Source organism: Coregonus lavaretus (assembly GCF_964263955.1).
Source record: "Coregonus lavaretus genome assembly, chromosome: 19".
Classification (NCBI taxonomy): domain Eukaryota; kingdom Metazoa; phylum Chordata; class Actinopteri; order Salmoniformes; family Salmonidae; genus Coregonus; species Coregonus lavaretus.
In genome coordinates, this window is record NC_140006.1 from 20,027,186 (window position 1) to 20,039,889 (window position 12,704).

At 45.4% G+C, this 12,704-nt stretch overlaps 1 pseudogene across 1 annotated transcript; it reads right to left on the reverse strand.

Annotated features, from left to right (window-relative positions):
- Positions 1–1,366: 1,366 nt before the first annotated feature.
- Positions 1,367–8,974, reverse strand: LOC311146996 (ATP-dependent RNA helicase DHX30-like; annotated as a pseudogene). Its single transcript has 14 exons — positions 8,890–8,974; positions 8,626–8,813; positions 8,323–8,466; positions 7,917–8,100; positions 7,509–7,816; positions 6,298–6,370; positions 6,082–6,175; positions 5,640–5,862; positions 5,221–5,507; positions 5,018–5,099; positions 4,652–4,834; positions 4,193–4,347; positions 3,847–4,004; positions 1,367–1,384 (listed from the first exon to the last, which is right to left on the reverse strand). The product of its transcript is annotated as an ATP-dependent RNA helicase DHX30-like (transcript).
- Positions 8,975–12,704: the final 3,730 nt, after the last annotated feature.

Below are 12,704 nucleotides of genomic sequence, written 5' to 3' on the forward strand. Positions count from 1 at the left end.
AAAAATTGTAAAGGATTTGGCTATGTTTCAAGTGTGTGCAGACGAACAGAGGATACTGAAGAACAGTGTGTAGAAGGACGATGTTGTTGCAATTGTGGTGGGGATCATGATCCTGAGTTCCTGGAGTGCCCTTTAAGGGTGAAGGAAATTGAGGTGGCAAAAGTTAGAGCACATTCGCCATAAGCACAAAGTCTCAGCTTCCCCAGCCCACCACGCCGAACACAGAATTGCGCTGCCTGTGTAAACGCAGCTAGTATGGTTCAGCATAAGACCATGTAGAACAGAGGTCTCTAACCCTGTTCCTGGAGAGCTACCCTCCTGTAGGTTTTTGCTCCAGTTGTAACTAACCTGGTTCAGCTTATCAACCAGCTAATTATTAGAATCAGGTGTGCTAGATCAGTGTTGGAGTGAAAACCTACTGGACAGTAGCTCTCCAGGAACAGGGTTGGCGAGCCCTGTAGAACCACCATAAAATAAATGTGGATATTTTCTATCAATCTTTGAAATTGGTCTGCCTTTATGGATTCACAGAATATATTTATATAAGCTGTACAGGGCTCTGTAGCATCAAACAAATGTTAGACATTCAGATATCCAAAGAATGTTTATTTGTCCAAATCTAAAATACAGGGGAGTGTACGCTATTTAATGCAAACTCTAGAGAACTGGGTATTTAACAAGAATATTATATGGTAAAAGTAATATACAACATTTCTTTGTGTGAACAGTGTAGTACACTTCAGTGTGTCTCATGTGTAGAGACACGCAAGTGCAGAGAACTGTAGCTACAGCTTGTTACACCAGATAATGTGATTTACCCAAAGGTTTTTGCCGACATCTTGTCTATTTCAAGTCTTCTCATTGATCGAGACAGGTGGGTGTCCACCCCAAAGTGCTGCATGATGACAGAGACCGGTCTCGTTTAATGAGAGAAGACTTGAAATAGACAAGATGGCAGTTTATACATTGTTGGATTACTTAATGGAGCAAAAAGAGTAATGGAGCATTTTCTAAATTCAAACTGACCCCCTGCAACTGGACACACATCGAGGACGAAGACGGAATCGCTAAGGTTGGTCGAAAATTCTCTGTGCTACACCAAACAGTACTTATCCTGTAACTCACATGGATACCAAACATTTTTGGTTAAATCACATTATCTGGTGTAACAATCTGTAGCTAAGAGCTGGTCATAAAGAAATTACCATTCACAAAGAAACATACAGTATGATCAGTGTAGTAAAGTTTAGGGAATACTTGTAAAGCTGTGGGAGGAGTGTTGTGATGATCAAACTGCCATTCAGCTCCTCACGAGTCATCTGCTTGAAATCCAGAATAATGTCTAATCCCTGGAGAGGGATACAGTTCACGGGATACGGTTCTGCTGCAATGAGACACAGGCAAAGTAATTCTGTTTGTGTCTAGAATCCACTCCAGGAAGAAGTCAGGCTCCACGGTATTGTCTAAGACAAACAAATTAAATAAATTACTCTGTTGTAGTTTGAACAACAGTTGAACTGTGCCAGCATAACATCAACAGGCATAGAGGTTGCATTTACAACAATATCTAGCCTAATATAAATATGGCATAACCCTCAACCTTTGCACAGTGACCAGACCATGTCTGCCTAGGTAGGTAGGCAGACAGTATCTACCTACAGACATGTCTATCAGGCACGCTTAAACAAATATTTTTTATAGTAAAACCAGCTTCAGTTTTAGAGATTTAAAATGGTATATTGTTGTATTATTGTTTCTCCTCACTGTTTGCTAGTAAACATAGCTTGCTAGATATACAATATTTGTTATTTAATCTGTTTGGCAGTGGTGGAAAAAGTACCCAATTGTCATACTTGAGTAAAAGTAAAGATACCTTCATAGGAAATGACTTGAGTAAAACTGAAAGTCACCCAGTAAACTACTACTTGAGTAAAAGTCTAAAAGTATTTGGTTTAAAATATACGTAAGTATTAACAGTAAATGTAATTGCAAAAATATACTTAAGTATCAAAAGTAAAAATCTTTTTAAATTGCTTATATTAAACAAACCAGACGGCACAGTTTTCTTGTTTTTTATTTACAGTGAGGGAAATAAGTATTTGATCCCCTGCTGATTTTGTACGTTTGCCCACTGACAAAGACATGATCAGTCTATAATTGTAATGGTAGGTTTATTTGAACAGTGAGAGACAGAATAACAACAAAACAATCCAGAAAAACGCATGTAAAAAATGTTATAAATTGATTTGCATTTTAATGAGGGAAATAACAATGGCCTCCAGTAGCTCAGTTGGTAGAGCATGGTGCTTGCAACGCCAGGGTTGTAGGTTCGATTCCCACGGGGGGCCAGTATGAAAAATGTATGCACTCACTAACTGTATGTCGCTCTGGATAAGAGTGTCTGCTAAATGACTAAAATGTAAATAAGTATTTGACCCCTCTGCAAAACATGACTTAGTACTTGGTGGCAAAACCCTTGTTGGCAATCACAGAGGTCAGACGTTTCTTGTAGTTGGCCACCAGGTTTGCACACATCTCAGGAGGGATTTTGTTCCACTCCTCTTTGCAGATCTTCTACAAGTCATTAAGGTCGAGGCTGACGTTTGGCAACTCCAACCTTCAGCTCCCTCCACAGATTTTCTATGGGATTAAGGTCTGGACACTGGCTAGGCCACTCCAGGACCTTAATGTTCTGCTTCTTGAGCCACTCCTTTGTTGCCTTGGCTGTGTGTTTTGGGTCATTGTCATGCTGGAATACCCATCCACGACCCATTTTCAATGCCCTGGCTGAGGAAAGGAGGTTTTCACCCAAGATTTGACGGTACATGGCCCCATCCATCGTCCCTTTGATGCAGTGAGGTTGTCCTGTCCCCTTAGCAGAAAAACACCCCCAAAGCATAATGTTTCCACCTCCATGTTTGACGGTGGGGATGGTGTTCTTGGGGTCATAGGCATCATTCCTCCTCCTCCAAATACGGCGAGTTGAGTTGATGCCAAAGAGCTCGATTTTGGTCTCATCTGACCACAACACTTTCACCCAGTTCTCCTCTGAATCATTCAGATGTTCATTGGCAAACTTCAGACGGCCCTGTATATGTGCTTTCTTGAGCAGGGGGACCTTGCGGGCGCTGCAGGATTTCAGTCCTTCACGGCGTAGTGTGTTACCAATTGTTTTCTTGGTGACTATGGTCCCAGCTGCCTTGAGATCATTGACAAGATCCTCCCGTCTAGTTCTGGGCTGATTCCTCACCGTTCTCATGATCATTGCAACTCCACGAGGTGAGATCTTGCATGGAGCCCCAGGCCGAGGTAGATTGACAGTTCTTTTGTGTTTCTTCCATTTGCGAATAGTCGCACCAACTGTTGTCACCTTCTCACCAAGCTGCTTGGCGATGGTCTTGTAGCCCATTCCAGCTTTGTGTAGGTCTACAATCTTGTCCCTGACATCCTTGGAGAGCTCTTTGGTCTTGGCCATGGTGGAGAGTTTGGAATCTGATTGATTGATTGCTTCTGTGGACAGGTGTCTTTTATACAGGTAACAAACTGAGATTAGGAGCACTCCCTTTAAGAGTGTGCTCCTAATCTCAGCTCGTTACCTGTGTAAAAAGACACCTGGGAGCCAGAAATCTTTCTGATTGAGAGGGGGTCAAATACTTATTTCCCTCATTAAAATGCAAATCAATTTATAACATTTTTGACATGCATTTTTCTGGATTTTGTTGTTGTTATTCTGTCTCTCACTGTTCAAATAAACCTACCATTAAAATTATAGACTGATCATTTCTTTGTCAGTGGGCAAACGTACAAAATCAGCAGGGGATCAAATACTTTTTTCCCTCACTGTACCTGTATGAGGTTGGGGTATAGTCCAGCCAGCAGCATGGCCTTCACCAGCTTGTCCTGGTGGCTATGTTGGTTGTAGAGAGAGGAAGATCTCTGGCAGTCAGCTCAACGCACCACCAGCCCAGCCTCAAGGAGGTTCTCACTGAACTGGGAGATCAGACCTGGAACACAGGAGACATCAATGATTAACACACAAACCTGGGTCAACCCCATAACTGATTGAACCAATGACTAGGGCACTGAGTTTTTCCTGGTCAGGTCACATGGTCAGGAAAACTCAGGGCCCTATACAATGACACCCAGGAATTTACCCCATGTGTGTGAGTGCATCTCTCCCTCTCTCTTTCACCGTTGATGAAGCATAGGCTGGCTCCAGACAGTATGTACCTGTCCAAGTAGTCCTGTTTGGTCTCTGTCCTCCTCCTGCTGAACACTCGTCCAGCCCAACACGGCTCTACTCAACACCAGGTAATCCCTGTAGCTGGAGCCACCCAGGGCATCAGCCTGGAGGGACGGAGAGAGAGCAATATGGAGCGGGGGAGCAAGGGAGGCAGAGAGGAGGGAGGGGGGAAAAGAAAGACTAGATTTGGGTCAAATTTGCCAAACATCAATAATCTAACCACAATGAAACCAGTGTTTTTATGAAAACGTAAATGTTGAAATCATCAGCAGACATTTAAACTGTAAGCACTGTGACAAAAGTTGTGAACCACTGAAATAGAAATGGGAACTTTGCAGTTCATCATGTTATGTAAGTTAAATTGAACAATGACAGCCCAGGTGGACGTGGACTGAGCCAGTGTCTGACTTTGGAGACCAGGGCTCTGTTCTGCATGCTGATGTGGACGGGGTCTCTGGTGTGACTGACAGTTGGGGCAGGACACAGTGGAACAGAGCAGCTAGCACCAACACCTTCCCCAGGCGCGGGTCACAGGACACACAGGCCCTCTCACCCCCAGGGGAGTCAGGGCCTCTGTCTTGTCCAGAACACCTAGGGAGAGGAGAGGGAGGAGAGACAGGAGTACTAAGAACAAAATCATAGACAACACAGTAATAACAGACAATAATACTTTCCCTGTTGAATGATCTCAATCCATTTGAGCAACTACTAAAACAATATCAACTGAAACAGTCTGGATGCTAAAAGTGAACTCAGATCTTTAGAGAGTCTCACCAGTCTCTTGCAGGTTGCGAACAGCATCTGACACAGCCTCTCGCTTTGGACTGTCCAACACCTGGGACAGGAAATTGACTGCCTGGAGAGACCCACCAAGAGAACATCAATACATGTGACAATGTGCAGAGACCTCACAACAATTACATTGACTAGCCCATGCACCTCTATATCTCCATTATTGCTCTGCCCCATCCCCTCACCTTGCAGTGGGGGCTGTGGATCTTGGCCTGTACCACCAGGCTCCCCAGAGGGGTGTGTAGGATCTCATGCATGGGGAAGGTAGTCATGGATTCCAGGCGTTGCCGTGGGAACAGGTGGTAGGCGTGTCCGGGCTGGCATCGCCCAGCTCCCCCTCTGCGCTGAGTGATGTTGGAGCGGGAGATCCAGACTGTGTCTAGACATGACACCGGGGGACCAGCAAGACAAAGAGGTTTGCAACACCACACTGGTATATTGTAGTCAATCACCAGTTGGGTTTGCTTGGCAGCTAAATATGAGGAATGTTTTCCATATACACAACTTCAATGTGAACAGGTTTTTTTTTAGGAGACAGAGCACTACTGTCCTGCTTTAAGATACGGTTTCTGCATTAATGGCTATGGCTGTATTATGTATTCACTGTGACAGTGCCAGAAGTGACCGTCACCTACCTTGGTCTGTGTGTCGTAGTTCTGCTCCTTCTGAGAGCCCGCGTTTACTACGTGAACGATGTCGTCGATGGTGATGGAGGTCTCAGCTATGTTGGTGGCCAGGACGATCTTCATCCGGCCCTCTGGGGGGCGCTGGAACACGGCCTGCTGGTCGCACACCGACATAAGGGGAAACAGAGACATTACTTCATACTGGAGTCATACTGGGGAAAGATAGAGGGGAAGGGGATCAGGAACATTATTTTATTCTAGTGCAGTCGTACGATCTTTCCTTGTGCACTTTAAGGCCAGGATTCATTCCTAACCATGTGACCTGACCAGAAATTATACAGGTAGCATGTTGTGAACAGGCAAGCAGGACAGAAACTAAAGACAACTCAAAAGTCATAGACCCCTTATTCCAGTCCTTACATGGTAGGATCAGAGCGGAAGGTTGATTTCTCCTCTAGTCTCTTCTGGACGGCCTTAATGTCCTGCCACCCTGGTAGGAAACACAGCACTGCACCTGGAGAGAGAAATCATCAATAAATCAATCAACTATCAGTCGACTCAGGGCTTAGCTTAAAAGACATGGAGTGATGAGGGGAAAGTAGAGTAAAGCTATCAGAGTGGTGAAGCGTTGGTTACCTGGCTCTCCCTGTCTGTGGATATGCTCTATCACATGATCTACTAATTCCAGGTCTGGTGGGGCATCATCCTTCTAAACATAGGACATAAAAAAAAGTCAATGTATGAACACAAACACATAAACTCAACAAAAAAAGAAACATCCCTTTTTCAGGACCCTGTCTTTCAAAGATAATATGTAAAAATCCAAATAACTTCACAGATCTTCATTGTAAAGGGTTTTCCCATGCTTGTTCAATGAACCATAAACAATTAATGAACATGCACCTGTGGAACGGTCGTTAAGACACTAACAGCTTACAGACGGTAGGCAATTAAGGTCACAGTTCTGAAAACTTAGGACACTAAAGAGGCCTTTCTACTGACACCAAAAGAAAGATGCCCAGGGTCCCTGCTCATCTGCGTGAACGTGCCTTAGGCATGCTGCAAGGAGGCATGAGGACTGCAGATGTGGCCAGGGCAATCAATTGCAATGTCCGTAGGCCGGACAGCTGATCATCCTCGCAGGATGGACAGCTGATCGTCCTCGCAGTGGCAGACCACGTGTAACAACACCTGCACAGGATCGGTACATCCGAACATCACACCTGCGGGACAGGTACAGGATGGCAACAACAACTGCCCGAGTTACACCAGGAACGCACAATCCCTCCATCAGTGCTCAGACTGTCCACAATAGGCTGAGAGAGGCTGGACTGAGGGCTTGTAGGCCTGTTGTAAGGCAGGTCCTCACCAGACATCACCGGCAACAACGTCGCTTATGGGCACAAACCCACCGTCGCTGGACCAGACAGGACTGGCAAAAAGTGCTCTTCACTGACAAGTTGTGGTTTTGTCTCACCAGGGATGATGGTCGGATTCGCGTTTATCGTCGAAGGAATGAGCGTTACACCGAGGCCTGTACTCTGGAGCGGGATCGATTTGGAGGTGGAGGGTCCGTCATGGTCTGGGGCGGTGTGTCACAGCATCATCGGACTGAGCTTGTTTTCATTGCAGGCAATCTCAACGCTGTGCGTTACAGGGAAGAAATCCTCCTTCCTCATGTGGTACCCTTCCTGCAGGCTCATCCTGACATGACCCTCCAGCATGACAATGCCACCAGCCATACTGCTCGTTCTGTGCATGATTTCCTGCAAGACAGGAATGTTCAGTGTTCTGCCATGGCCAGCAGCGAAGAGCCCGGAACTCAATCCCCCCTGCACGCCCCGTACAAGTCCCTCCAGCAGGAAGCGCGGGATACATGTCGTCTTGCCGCACCGTCTCCCCAGCAACCACTATGACCCTGGAGGACTCCCCCGCTGACAGCACATGTTCCCGGTGGGCATCGACTGGGAGCTCCAACCTCAGGCCCCGCCGTCTCCCACTCCTCCTGTAGGTCGTCGCTCAGCTGCTCGGCCTCCTGGATAGAGAGGGGCCGGTATGACCTGCCTGTGATGGCATCTGTGACGAGGTCCTCTTCCTCCTCTTTGTCCTGCTGGTTAAACCTTTGCTGGCTTCTCTCATCCTCTTCCTCCAACAGCTGCCACTGGGTACTTGGCAATTCAAGACAATACGTAAACACAACCCCAGAGGCTATGATGAGGCGAAACTAAATTCCTGGCTAATGACGTTAGCTACACAGTATGTATTTCCAGTGGTAATGATTCAGGATAACTGACTTGTGTGAGGTATTCTCTGACGCTGTGCTCCAAGTATCTCCAGGGGACAGGGCAGTCTGTCTCTCTACCCCATCTCCCGCATCACCTCCTTGTTGTACGTAGCATGGGTCAGAGGTTGGTTGGCCTCATCAAGCAGCTCCATTTCCTGGATAGGGTTCATTAGGCACCAAACAGACGAAAACGGAATGAATCACGGAGGGACTATCTGGACTATGCAGTAAGAAACTCTCATTTTCGTTTTCCGATGCTAAAATGTTCTGTTCCGTGCTCTAATGAACACAACCCTGGTATTGGAATACAGGAGGGAAAACATAATCTAACACGTCAATGCATCAGTAATTCTCTGTGTTATTTCCTCTGTCCTCACTTTCAGTTTGAGACAGGCCAGTGCAGCAGCTCTCCTCTCTGCCACTCTGTGAATAGCAGAGGCCACGAATATCATCTCCTCTGGCCATCGCATGGTAAGCTCACATCTCTTCACCTTACCGCCCACCGTCTTGTACTGCACCAGCTACTGTAGTGGAGAAGAGGAGAGTTAATGACAGTGTTTTAGCATGGCAGTTCAGAGATGAGTGACAGGGCGTTAGACAGGCTGTACGATAGCTTATAACAAGTGTTACGAAAGGCTGTATTATGGCGCATCTTGGACCTAAGAGACATAGTTACTGACCCCGAATCTGTTGTAGGACGTGGCCACCTGGATGACCCTGGTCAGGAGAGCTTTAGGATGTATGAACAGGGAGAGAGCCTGGGAGAGGTCTGAATTCTCCTCTGGGTCTGCCAAGGTAGCTGTAGACCTCGCCCTCGTCCCACTCTCCTCCTCGCCACCTGATTGTCTGGGCCAAGCACACCCATCACCTGGAGAAGTGAGAAAAGACAGAAGGAAATTCTTGCATTGTTTTATTAAAGGGCTTTCCTTCCCTCAGCTTGTGACAGGCAGCGGCTGCAGCATATCGTTCTGCATCAATCTTATTGAGAGCAAAGCCCTCCATCGTGAGGGCAAAGCCCTCCACCTCCATCTTGCTGGGCCAGAGGAGTGTGACAGTAGCTCTCTGAAAACAGACACATGGCAACAGTGACATAATTATTAGGTGGAGATCGAGCCTTTGGGAAGAGGCGTCATCTGCATCTAAGCAGTGTTATATTAGTCATAGTGCTTGTCTCTCTGACCTTGACTCCCCCATCGTCTGTGCAGTTGTACTGGATGTGTTAGGAGAGGTGGGATACCCCAAGCGACCGGGATATGGTGGTGAACAGCAGGCTCTTTGGCTCAGGGAACTCTTTCAGGAGGTCACTGGCTGTTTTGATATAAATGATGAAAGATGGAGGTCAATTACTTAGCTAGCTACATAGCAAGGCAAGCAAGCTATCGTTGTCATATAACCTGAAATAGAGACATGTAAATAACTAGCTAGCTAATGACTATAAGCAACTTTTCAAATACTAGCTACACTATATATATAAAAGTATGTGGACACTCCTTCAAATTAGTGGATTCGGCTATTTCAGCCCCACCCGTTGCTGACAGGTGTTTAAAATTAAGCACACAGCCATGCAATCTCCATAGACAAACATTGGCAGTAGAATGTCCTTACAGAAGAGCTCAGTGACTTTCAACATGGCACCGTCATAGGATGCCACCTTTCCAACTAGTCAGTTGGTCAAATGTCTGCCATGCTAGAGCTGCTCTGGTCAACTGTAAGTGCTGTTATTGTGAAGTGGAAACATCTAGGAGCATCAACAGCTCAGCCGCGAAGTGGTAGGCCACACAAGCTCACAGAACGGGACTGGCGAGTGCTGAAGTGCGTAGCGCGTAAAAATGGTCTGTCCTCGGTTGCAACACTCACTACCAAGTTCCAAAATGTCTGGTGAATATGCAAGCCATGGAAGAACTGAGACATTTTCAGCTTCCAGGAATTTTGTACAGATCCTTGTGACATCAGGATCTCGTTTCGGTTTCTCTGTGCATTCAAATTGCTATCGATAAAATGCAATTGTGTTCGTTGTCCGTAGTTTATGACTGTCCATACCATAACACCACCGCCACAATGGGGCACTCTGTTCACAACGTTGACATCAGCAAACCGCTCGCTATCTGCCATCTGCCTGGTACAGTTGAAACGGGGATTCATCCGTGAAGAGCACACTTCTCCAACGTGCCAGTGACCATCAAAAGTGAGCATTTGCCCACTGAAGTCAGCTACGACGCCGAACTGCAATTAGGTCAAGACCCTGGTGAGGATGACGAGCACACAGATGAGCTTCCCTGAGACGGTTTCTGACAGTTTGTGCAGAAATCCTTCGGTTGTACAAACCCACAGTTTCATCAGTTGTCCAGGTGGCTGGTCTCTGACGATCCCGCAGGTGAAGAAGCAGGATGTGGAGGTCCTTGGAGGGCGTGGTTGTGAGGCCGGTTGGACGTACTGTCAAATTCTCTAAAACGACGTTGGAGGTGGCTTATGGTAGAACAATTAACATTAAATTACCTGGCAACAGCTGTGGTGGACATTCCTGCAGTCAGCATGCCAATTGCAAGCTCCCCCAAAACTTGAGACATCTGTGGCATTGTGTTGTGCGACAAAAAAATTCACATTTTAGAGTGGCCTTTTATTGTCTCCAGCACAAGGTGCACCTTTGTAATGATCATGCTGTTTAATCAGCTTCTTGATATGCCACACCAGTCAGGTGGATTGATTATCTTGGCAAAAGAGAAATGCTCACCAACAAGGATGTAAACTAATTTGTGCACATAATTTGAGAGAAATAAAGTTTTGTGCATATGGAAATTGTATGGGATCTTTTATTTAAGCTCATGAAACATGGGACCAACACTTTACATGTTGCGTTTATATTTTTGTTCAGTGTATATATTATATATAGTACTATTTCATACAAATAAAAATCTCAAAAACATCTTATAACTCTTCTGCAGTAAAATCTCATATACCCAGGGACAGTACTTCTCTGCAGCTGCCACCTGAACTCATTACAGGGTTGTGGGTTTGTTTCCCACGGGGGGGCAGTATGAAAATGTATGCACTCACTAACTGTAGGTCGCTCTGGATAAGAGCGTCTGCTAAATTACTAAAATGTAGAAATTACAAATCCACTACCCCATTCCACTATTTTGACCCTATCTGGTCCAGCACCATGCCAACGGCCTGGGAGGATGGGACACCACCACTCAACACACCCTGTAACTCTTCTGAAGTCAAATCTCGTATACCCAAATACTTCTCTGCAGCTGCTACAACATCTATTTTCTGTGGTTTACGTTCCATTTCTGCGGTACAGTTGATATCCATTGCTATGAACGCTAAGAAGCCAACCTTACTGAAGCATAAATCACTCATTGGCCTATCCCTCTGTGCTGGCAAAAATCTACTACTTACTGGGATCCTCCCCTCACCCTTTACCCCTCCTCCTCTACTTTCTTCACTGCCTCGACATACGACACCTTCTGTAGGCCTACCACACAGGCAGGATTCTAAGGGATCCACAGTACCTTCTGCACTATTCTAACTCTGGCCACTTCAACCTGCTTCTCTCGCACTGGACACTTCCGATACCCAGCAACATGAGCATCTCTACAGTTGACACACACAACTTTATCCACCAAAACGACAAAATCCTCTGTCCCATGCCCTCTTGCACACTTCCCACGTCTTGGAATCTCCCTCTTACACACTGCTGCAAGATGACCAAAAACACTGCACCTGAAACAGCGCAGTGGATTTGGCACAAAAGCTCTAACAGGATAACTGATACAGTGCATTCGGAAAGTATTCAGACCCCTTGACTTTTTCCACATTTTGTTACGTTACAGTCTTATTCTAAAATTGATTAAATTAAAATATTTTCCTCATCAATCTACACACAATTCCCCATAATGACAAAGTGAAAACAGGTTTTTAGACATTTTTGCAAAAATAAAAAAAGGAAAAAAATACCTTATTTGCATAAGTATTCAGACCCTTTGCTATGAGACTCGAAATTGAGCTCCGGTGCATCCTGTTTCCATTGATCATCCTTGAGATGTTTCTACAACTTGTTTGGAGTCCACCTGTGATAAATTCAATTGATTAGACATGATTTGGAAAGGCAAATCTTGGCCTGAATGCCAAGCGTCACATCTGTAGGAAACCTGGCACCATCTGTACGGTGAAGCATGATGGTGGCAGCATCATGCTGTGGGGATGTTTTTCAGTAGCAGGGACTGGGAGACTAGTCAGGATCGAGGGAAAGATGAACGGAGCAAAGTACAGAGAGATCCTTGATGAAAACCTGGACTTGAACCCGATTGAACATCTCTGGAGAGACCTGAAAATAGCTGTGCAGCGACACTCCCCATCCAACCGGACAGAGCTTGAGGGGATCTGCAGAGAAGAATGGAAGAAATACAGGTGTGCCAAGCTTGTAGCGTCATACCCAAGAAGACTTGAGGCTATAATCGCTGCCAAAGGTACTTCAAAAAAGTACTGAGTAAAGGGTTTGAATACTTATGTAAATGTAATATTTCCGTTTTTATTTTTTATAAATTTGCAAAACTTTCTTAAAACATGTTTTTGCTTTGTCTTTATGGGTATTGTGTGTAGATTGATGAGGATATACAGTATATATTTTAAATCCATTTTAGAATAAGGCTGTAACGTAACAAAATGTGGAAAAAGTGAAGGCGTCTGAATGCTTTCCGAATGCACTGTATATCCTAACATGACTTTGTCGGATAGAGACTCTGACTCAATACTC